This window comes from Poecilia latipinna, unplaced genomic scaffold, assembly GCF_001443285.1.
Source record: "Poecilia latipinna isolate Pla-1442-1.1 unplaced genomic scaffold, P_latipinna-1.0 Scaffold1163, whole genome shotgun sequence".
NCBI classification, from domain to species: Eukaryota; Metazoa; Chordata; class Actinopteri; order Cyprinodontiformes; family Poeciliidae; genus Poecilia; species Poecilia latipinna.
This window is the reverse complement of record NW_015113779.1, coordinates 114,671-124,632: the sequence shown is the minus strand read 5'-3', so window position 1 is coordinate 124,632 and position 9,962 is coordinate 114,671. Positions and strand designations below refer to the sequence as shown.

At 41.1% G+C, this 9,962-nt stretch overlaps 1 long non-coding RNA gene across 1 annotated transcript; it reads right to left on the bottom strand.

The window, feature by feature from the left end:
• Positions 1 to 3,024: 3,024 nt before the first annotated feature.
• LOC106960183 (uncharacterized) lies at positions 3,025 to 4,446 on the bottom strand. The gene is made up of 2 exons (XR_001427519.1): positions 3,798 to 4,446; positions 3,025 to 3,413 (listed from the first exon to the last, which is right to left on the bottom strand). It is a non-coding gene; the product is annotated as an uncharacterized LOC106960183 (long non-coding RNA).
• Between the last annotated feature and the right edge of the window lie 5,516 nt (positions 4,447 to 9,962).

Here is a 9,962-nt window from a genome sequence, read left to right as displayed (position 1 = left end):
TTGTTTCATCTCTGACAAAATAACCTGATTTTGAACAGAAGCTCTTTGTGTTTGGCACTACATATACATGTTTGAGCAATCTTTTCTTGTGATGAAAGTCATAGTCTGACCTAAAGTATTATTAACTTGCAGGCAAGATTTTCGGTCTGTGGTCTTGACTGAGGTGCATCGGAACAACAGTTTGCTTGGATTTATTTGTTTTCTCCCGTCATTTACAGGTAGAATATCAATAGCTTTATGTTGTTTTTCTTGTCCTTGATTTTTTATTTTCTTAGAAATAAGCCAAGAAAGGCTATCAGAGGGAACTGTAAACTTGTTCAAGTGTCTTATTATATAACTGATCTCCCTTTTCATTTTGTAATCTGATCAACATGTGCGCAACATTTATCTGAGTTTCAACATTTCAAACGTCAGAGCCAATGACTGAAAAAGCGTCTTCTATCCACTCTTTAGACCAAGTTAGCGTAGTTCTCGCAAGTTTTGATTTCTGCTCTCCTGTGCTCATGAATGCAACATCTCTGATGTAAATTCTGATTATCTATCCCCACCGCAGGTCTCAAGCACATGTCCCAATTCGTTCTGATGTCTGTCATCTTCATCGCTACATGGGCCTTCTTTCCTTTTCATTCACCCCTGGTTCCCTCCATGATGTGCTTCACCCAACCTGCTCTCTCTCTCTTCTTCCCCCTCTCTGTCACTCTTCTCTATTCTGTCTGCCGGATATTATGTCTGGCCATTATCTACACTTATCCTGCTGCTCCAGTCCATCCATCTATCCTCTTTCACTTCCCTCTGCACCTCCTCGTCTCTCACCTGCAGATAGAGCCACCTATTATCTGCACCATTCCCTTTATCCATCCTTCCTCTCACACTCGCTCAGCAAGTTCAGACACACGTTCACACTCTCAGCCAATCTTCAGCCTGAACGAACTATTCCAGCGGTCGACGACGACGTAACACGGCTGTATCGCTGTTTAAAAAGAAGCACAGCATGTGGCTTTTATGCTCTGGACAAAATGAATAAAACTTACATTTGTATGTTTAAAATAAAATATTGGATTTCAATGCTGTATTTATGAGTCGAGTTGAGAAATGTTGATACTACAAAACATCATGAAAATTTTAAACAAATACTTTTTTGGTAGAAATTCTTGTTCAAACACACATGGAAGGACAGGATAATAGTTTTGAATATTTGAGTATTCGAACAATTAAAGTATGACTTTTTTTTATAAATTTATTTCTAATGTGATTATTGACATAAAATCAATTCCAGAAGCTGGTAAGAGCCAAAATCATTTACAGATGCAAAGAAATGAGTCAAATGATTTGGTGTAATAACATGGAAATGCAAAGTGAATAAATGTCAAGTACATTAAAGATTAAAACAAACAAAAAAAACAAAACATTTTTGGTGAGGACAGCTCTTCCACGAAAAACCTAACAGTATCTATTGGTGAGGTGTGATATTGTCCCATTCAAGGCTGATTTCTATTGTTTTATCTCATGCTAGACGGCTGAAACCATCTTCTTATGCTGAAAGTTTTTGGAATAATCGTCTAGTCNGTCCATGAGGGTCTATCCTTATATTATGTCTATGGCTGAGTCGTATGTAACAGCGTCCGCCATCTTCTATGTGGCAGCAGGGCGATCGGAGCTCCTGTGCTGTGTGAACTTGTTTCAACTGTTTTACGAAACAAATTGGATTCATTGCCATTACCTTCCACAGGTAAGGATGAAAGATCAGAATTACTTGACTTTGGAGCTAGAAATTCGCTTCTAAACAACCCAGAAATATTTCCTATGTAGCTTAATTGGCCCGAAGTAACCGCTGATTGTTAGCATACCAGCTAACGTTTTCACACTGTGTTTTCCAATGAGAGAGAGGTGATGAGAAACCGCTGTTAGAGGAGAAGTTCATTAAAAACCAGAGGATTTAGTGAGGAAAGATCAGTCAGGATCAGAGCTGGAGCTGCTGTTCTTCAGTCTGTTTCCAGCTCAGCTTCACCATGTCGGGATTTAGCTATAAAGATGCTACGAGTCAGAGCCAAACATGCTGAAAATGTCTTTCTGAATGTGAAGGAAACATATATGTATTTTCTATTACACTTTTGTGTGAACACTGGTTCACACTGGTTTTGTGTGAACACAGGCTTCAGCCTGTGAACCAGGACGTCTCAGAAGTCATTGAGTTCTCCCAGTGTGACCAGCAGACTGAAGCCCTGTGGCCAGTGTTCCCACTATAATAAATAAATGTTTTATTTTTTAACTTTTTGTGTATTATAATATATCTCAATCTGAATATTAGTGTATTAATACAGCTTATGTAATGAAATAAAAATAATTTACTCTGTTAGAATTATTTTCTCTCTTTGCTGTCAATAGCAGAGTTGATGTATACTGTAATAAATATTTTTTATCTGGAAAAAAGTAAGAAAAATATGTAGTTTAATGTTTGACAATGACTGATTCATAAATCAAAAGACATTTCTCAATGTATAAAAAATAAATACAAGAAAATTATTTGTTTGTCTTGAAACGTTAAATATACATTAAATTATGGAATTATGTAAATATATTCTTCAATAAAACACTGTAAAAGTGTGTCTGTTCATCAATGTCATTATAAAAATTATCAGAATCATTTCTATCAAATAAAAACATTGTGCTCTTTATTCAGAAATGCCCCAAAACAATCACATCAAAAGTTAGAAACTCTGTCTTTAGTCATTTCTTTGATTGCCAAATGTATTAATGTGTGTGAGAAAATGTGTCAATGACAGGTATTAACTTAAAATACTTTGTAGAACGGCACTTTGTAAAGTTCGGTCAATTTACCTGTATTAGCTTACTGGCACATATTCCACATTCAATATGGCGGACGCTGTTACGTATCGCAGCAATGGGCCGACCCGCCCCATGAGGTGTCTACGTATTTATGTCTATGGGTGAGAGTATGTATGCTATCACGCAGGGAAAAAAAATTTGAGCGCTATTGTAACCAAAGAACAGAATCTACTCGGGTTCAGATAGCAGTTTACTATCAACCAGTTATGTTTATTACAAGTTACTGGACTGAAACACATCCAACTTCGTCTCAACACTGTCATACAGTTTTCCTGGAAAAACCCACAAAGAGAAAAAAAAAATACTTCGATTATAAAGAATCCTTTCAGGGTCCTTGGTAAAAAGAAAAAAAATTAATTAAAAGTAGCTGGCCAGCAAAAAAAAAAAGTTCATATAGAGCTCTATATTTGTGTGTGTGTCTGATTCGTACAAAACGATGAAAGAGGTTGTCCTGGCTGGGATGGCGACCCAGAATGACGACGGCAGCCGATGTCCACAGACACAGAAACTCCGCGGCCTCTCTCTCTTCCTCCGCAGGCACAGGAGCACCTTCCCAGTGTCCCTTTCTAGCAGGAAAACATCATATATCAGGCATAAAGAAGTCAAGCGCTATGCAGAAGGACGGCAGAGACTGGCATGTCTCTACTCCGCAGCAGCTCTGAAACTCTAAAGCCCGGGAGTTTCCCTAGTAACCAAGAGCGGTGTGCTCCATTTTAAAACAGCACGTAAGATTCTTTATCAGGAATATAACTCCATAAAATAATAAGGACCTCATGAACATAGATGAAAATGAAATATGTCACTTAACACGACAAACTCGACAGTCATTTTAACTCACAATACCCACGGTAAAACAGGAGTTTGGTTTCTAAAACATTACAGAATTAGCGACGACTTGGTACATAAAATTAAGAGCACATACGACATTACAAATCTCCAGTAATGCTCACCTAGCAGGAAAACATCATATATCAGGCATAAAGAAGTCAAGCGCTATGCAGAAGGACGGCAGAGACTGGCATGTCTCTACTCCGCAGCAGCTCTGAAACTCTAAAGCCCGGGAGTTTCCCTAGTAACTGCAGTCGGAACGCTGCCGTAAAGTGATGTCGTGCTTTGCTCTTAAAGGGACACTACCCATAAGATACAAACAATACAGAAAAGCAAATAACACAGAACAAACAAATAAAATACAGCTGGGTTACACTATCACGTTATAACGTGATACGTATCTTGTATAAACGTGATAATTTTATGTCCAGGAAGTGACAGTATTATGCTAGGCTAGTACAGTGGCTAACATGAATTGGTCAGGTTTCCTTTCATGTTTGGTCTACAACATGTGGAGATACGGATGCTGCTTTGCATTGTGGTTAAAACCATTAATAGCATACATACTCTGAGCAGGATCCTAAACAGAACGGGACTGCACAGAAGGAGATGTCAGGCTGGTCCTCTAGCTGTGGCGGCCTTCCTGACTGACTGGATCGTAGCTTAAGTTGACTTCCGATTGTAGCTTCTGACTTGGGAAATGGCTAAAGGGAGATTATAACGGAGGTTCAGATGTATTTGCTGAACATTTTCTGTTCAGATTTTTTTTTTTGAACAGTACAATTGCTGAACAACGGCGGCCCCACATGGGTTTGCCCATGTAGGGCCACAGCCAACATGGGCCCGACATGGCGGTGGGCCCACATGGGTTTGCCCATTTAGTGCCCATGTAGGGCCCACGTAGGCTGTGGCCCTACATGGGCAAACCCATGTGGGGCCACCATGGAACCCGTGGACAAACCCATATGGGGCCCATCAGGTCTCCCTTCCTTTTCCCCATATGGGACCCACCTAGGCATGGGTGTTAAGAAATCATTTGTTGTGCTTTAAAAATAAACATACATCGACACTTCAGATCTGGAGCAGATTATTCTACGCCAATGGCAGAATTTTTGAAACCTAGTTTGTGATTTGTGAAACCTTTAGCTGAATTATGAAACTTCTGTAATGAGAGATTTAAAAACCTTTTTGCATCTGGAATGCATTAGAAATGAACTCCTATCACATTTACAATATTTGCTATTATTTTAACCTTCTGTTTTCTTTCATTTTTTTGTCCTGGAGCACCTGCCTTTTTGTTTGCTGTTAATGTGTGATTCGGTTCGGTTCTAGTCCAGTGGGGAGATTCTCCATATTACGGTCTGGAGCGCAGCAGCTGCGGTCATTTCTCGACTGATTTGCAGCGACACTCAGCAACGCAGCATAATGCATTACATGCATTATATGCGGTGACCGGTACGATAATGAGGCAATGAAGCCTTCAAACTGCTTCGCCACGTCGAGACCAAGCATCCTGTGCTTAAGCAACACACCTCGGGTGTCATTGTCTCCCATCACTCCCAGATGGAACTGTCTCGCTGCAGAGAAACAAGCTCAGGGCTCCCATTAGTCGTTATTGCATGTTAATTTTTGTGGCGCATCTATCTTATTTTGAAGGGATATGTAAACGTTACCATAGCGACCAGAGTCGGAGAGCATTAGGGTTGAGAGGAGAGGAGTAGAGCTTATGAGTCTTAAATCTGGTTCACACGGCATGATTTAAGAATTGTCGGTTGATTTTCCAAACCTCTGTGACACACAAGCTGATGTACAAGGGGTTCGATCGGTTCTTGTGTCCAGTCACACGGCAGGAGCAACACACCCCACATGAACTGATTCCAGTCACGAACATCCCAATTACAGAAGGAAATCTCGTAAAATCCCCAACATACCTTATGTGAATTTAGAATAAACAAACACGGATGACGATGCTGAAGCAATAGTTTGTGGACTCATTTTAAGCGATAAAAGAGGTAACAAAAAAAAAGGCTTTGGATAAATGATGGTGTGAGCAGTTGCTCTATTTGCTGCATTAAACAGGCTCTCAGTTGTGCGACGTTTGGGATTCCCCTTCATTCTCACCGCGCTGTCTGATTGGCTACCTGTCACATTTAACAGGCTGCCTCTCTCTCCCTGTCAGGGAAATCCCCACAGGCTGCGAAAGTTTGGCCAAAACAATGTCGATATGCTCGATCTTAGATTAGAGCGGTCCCAGTGTTCTACCGACTGGACCAGATCAGTCATGATACACCTCACAGTACAGGAGGATCAGTTTCCCCCCAGTCCGCAGTAAGATTGCCAAGCCTTGACCAGTCCGTGGTGGTAAAAAGGTTGGGGACCACTGATCTAAAGTAAACATTCAGTATTATTTAGCTTTTAAATCACCCACCTACACTTATTGGTTACCCTTTAATCTTGTTTATAAATGCTTGTGTAACCGGGTTCTGTTTCACTCCACTGTACCAGGCCGGCCCAAGTAACCCTTCAACTCTGCGTTGTGTAGTTTTTGAATGAAGACGGGGAGTTTCTGGGTGATCAGGCAGTTTATTTCCTGAATGAGAACATATCGGGGTTCGAGTCAGTGCAACGACTCAGCTTCACTCAGCACATTGTCTGCACAAGTACAGGAGCCAGCAACATATACCCAGCCACACAGAGAGGGGGGCGCTATTTCCCCATTGCACTGATACATATAAATCAAGTGGGATTCTACAACTTAAACCTAAACACTCTTACTCTTGCACATCCATGGGGTTGTGCAAGTGTATGCGTTTGATCCCTGAGTTGTTAGAAGTTTAGCAAGGTGTATTATGCCGTGTTTGCGACCCATCTTTTGGACCTGTTGCCGCACTGCGACATAACCTCTCCGCTGCTTATGGACTTCAGTGGCAAGATCATTGTAGAACTGCACCTGAATTTTTTTGTAGAGGATGTCCTTCTTTGTTTTTGCTGCTTCTATAACCACCATCTACTTGTAGTTCAGGAACTTCATAATTAAAGCTCTCGGCGGGGCTCCGCCTCCTATTTTTGGTCCATCACTCCATCACTATAGGGCTCTGCAGAGGGGCCACCTCGAATGCCTCCAGTATGCACTGCTCTAGAAAGGAGCAGGGTTCCTGTCCTTCAGCACCCTCTGGCAATCCCGCCAGCCTCAAATTATGTAGCCAGGATGTTGTCTCCATGTCTATCACTTTATCTTCCAACATTTTATTCATTCCTTTCAAACTTTGTACTAGTTCCCATAACTCAGAATGCTCATCTTCAACTGCCGATACCTGTACCTCCGCCTGTGTGATTATTTCGATGCAGTCAGCCAGTTTTTTCTTCTTCTCCATGATGGCATCCAGTCGGGTCGAAAAGTAATTTTCAAGCTCTTTATTGTAGTTAGAATTTCGTCTTTGGCATCAGTCAATTCAGCTTTACCATGTCCTGGAAATTCTGCGTTGCTGTTAGCTAGCATTAGCTTCCTCATTAGTCTCATGCTCTATGCTCTGCATCCCAAAGTTAGTTAACTTTGCTTGTGCCAGCATCTGTATCTTATCCTTATTCTGCTTACTTGGCATTGTTGATTCCAGGTGAGTGAGAGAGAGAGAGAGAGACAGACAGACAGACAGTTTATTAGTCTCCCGTAGGAGAAATTTATCCAGGAAGCAGGGGCCAAAAACTGCAGTACAACAATAAAAAGGACATAACAATAAAAACAACAATAAAAGTACGTAAAACCACAAATGTCAGATCAGCAGTCATCCCCAATACTTCCTCTACATGCTACCCTTAGTAATTGTCTGGATCAATTAGGTCCGCTTCAAGAAATAGTTAGTTGTCTATACCCATATTTATTCAGGATTTTTATGGAACAGAGTTAAGCATGATGAACTCGTGGGTAGCCATAACCGGAAGTTCCTGTGAGGAGGATTTTAAGCAACTGCAATCCAAAGATAGCAGGCTGTCTTCGTGTTACAGTCACCACCATGGATCAATTAGTAAAAGGGGAATCCCAGGTTGAAAAAGATTGTGCTGGTGTTAAAATCTACTGGAGTAAAGTAGATCAACACAAAGCCAAAGAAAAAGGCCCAGCAAGGGGAAATGCCACAAGGCCAGCTGACTCTGTGTCTGTTGTTCAATGAGGCCTTGCATCCTCCCTCCTTCATGTTCCCATAGAGGTGCGTGACAGGATGTATACTGATATAATCAGTGGAAAATGATTGCTCGAGAAGGGGAGGTTACTCTCATTGAAGGAGGATGCTTTTTTCTTCTGCTCCCTCCCTGCCCTCCCTGCTTGCTCTGTTTTTGTCCTATCTTTTTCTGTTTTTGGAGCATTTCTTTGCACATCCTATGTAGATCCTCCTGAGAACTGAAGAAAAAAAGTGTCTTCCAGTTTCTGTATTTATGTGATTTCCTACCCATTTAGGTCAAAATGAACACCTTAGTATTATTTTTTTTATTTTATATTTTTTTTATTTAAATTTCACAGCATGTCCAATGTAGTGGACATCAGGACAATTTCAGTCTAAATTATGACGTAATTAAACAAAAAAGGAAAATGTACAGATTATAGATTAATGAATCACATTAACCCAAGAAGAGGTAAAATTTGAAAAATACATTTAATAACCAGAAGTTATCCATTTCTGGTTGCAGTCTATTGCTTACTTGAAATAAAAAATAAAAATGGCTGCGAACTGCAGGGGTGTTCCTAAACACTATTGCCCAAGAATGAAGACTTTATTTATTTTTACTTAATTGTTTATTTTTATTTATTTTGAACATGATAGAAGTATAAAATTACACACATGAACAAGGACTTTCTTCAGAATATCAGCACACATGGCCTATCTTGGCTTTCTCAGAGTCAAAATCTTCTGGACTAAAAATCAAAAGTGCCAGTTATTAGCAGGAAAATGATGAGGAAAAAGTTCTGCAAACTTCTCAAAGGGTCTTCCAGCAACTGGAACCAATATGATGAACCAAAGAATACCAAAGCCACACCATTTACCAGAAGATAGGCCACTGTGAACAGAAGGGAGCATCTTAGCTGACTGTCACAAAGTGGTTTGATGATAAACCTGTGGTGATGGCCTCCATCATTTATGGGAAAGATCTAAACAATATTTGCAGTTGATGGTCAAACAAAGAAAAAAAATGTGTGTCCATGATCAAATGTAGGTCATAAAGATCCAACATTTGGATCTTTTTGACCAATGTATGACCAAATGTTGAGCTTTCATTGAATATCAACCAGAACCAAGAAATGGACATTCCCATCACAGATGCCTGGCCCATCTGGTTTACATTCAAAGTTCATGTGGAGGCGCGTTGAGGGCGTCCAGTGTGTCATAATTTGAACCATTTCGACCGTTTTTATGACGTTCCACATAGACTGTGAATGTAAACCAGACGCACCTGATGCTCCAAACGCTCTTGGTTTGAACGCACCAATGTGGTGTTCCCCCTGTGACATGCTGGCGATCCGTCCAGGGGCGTTAACCCGCTCGCCCCCGATGTTCAACTGGCGAACGATTCGGAGTAATGTTTCGTCCGAAACGTTACCCTCTGTGAGGGCACCTGTTCGGGGGGATACTCACAGGGGGCTGAGGGTTAAAGTGAATGATGAATGAATGTTTTACCTCACATTCAAAAAATAACATTTTTCAAATAAAAATATTTGTTTACATGATTGTTCCATCAGAAATGGACGTGTTTGACTCATTCCATTCTGTTCTATGTGACAACACCGCCCTCTGGTGGTCTTGTTTTGTTCCTGGCGACATTCTGTTAAGTTCTCTCCGCTGTTCTGATTTGCTTGATGACTTTCAATTGCCCCTTTTTCACCGGCAATAGAAACAACCCGGTTCGGCTCGGCTCTATTTCGGAGTGACCGCGTTTCCACCAGTGCTATGCCCAGAAACGCATGCCTGCCCAGCAATGAAGCTTCAAACTGCTTCACCTCGTAGAGACCAAGCAGGCTGTGGATGTAAGCAACACTTCGGGTGTCGTTGTCTCCATCACTCCCTGATGGGACCGTCTCGTTGCAGAGAAACAAGCTCAGGGCTCCCGTTAGTCATTATCGTGAGTTAAAATTTTCACGAAAGTAAAAGTTACCATAGCGACCAGAGTCTGAGCGTTTGGGCAGTGGTCGAGAGGAGATGAGTAGAGCTTGTGAGTCTTAAGTCTGGTTTAGACGGCAAGACTTAAGATTGTCGGCCGATTCTCCAAACCTCTGTGACCACAGAGCTGATAAAAGTCCA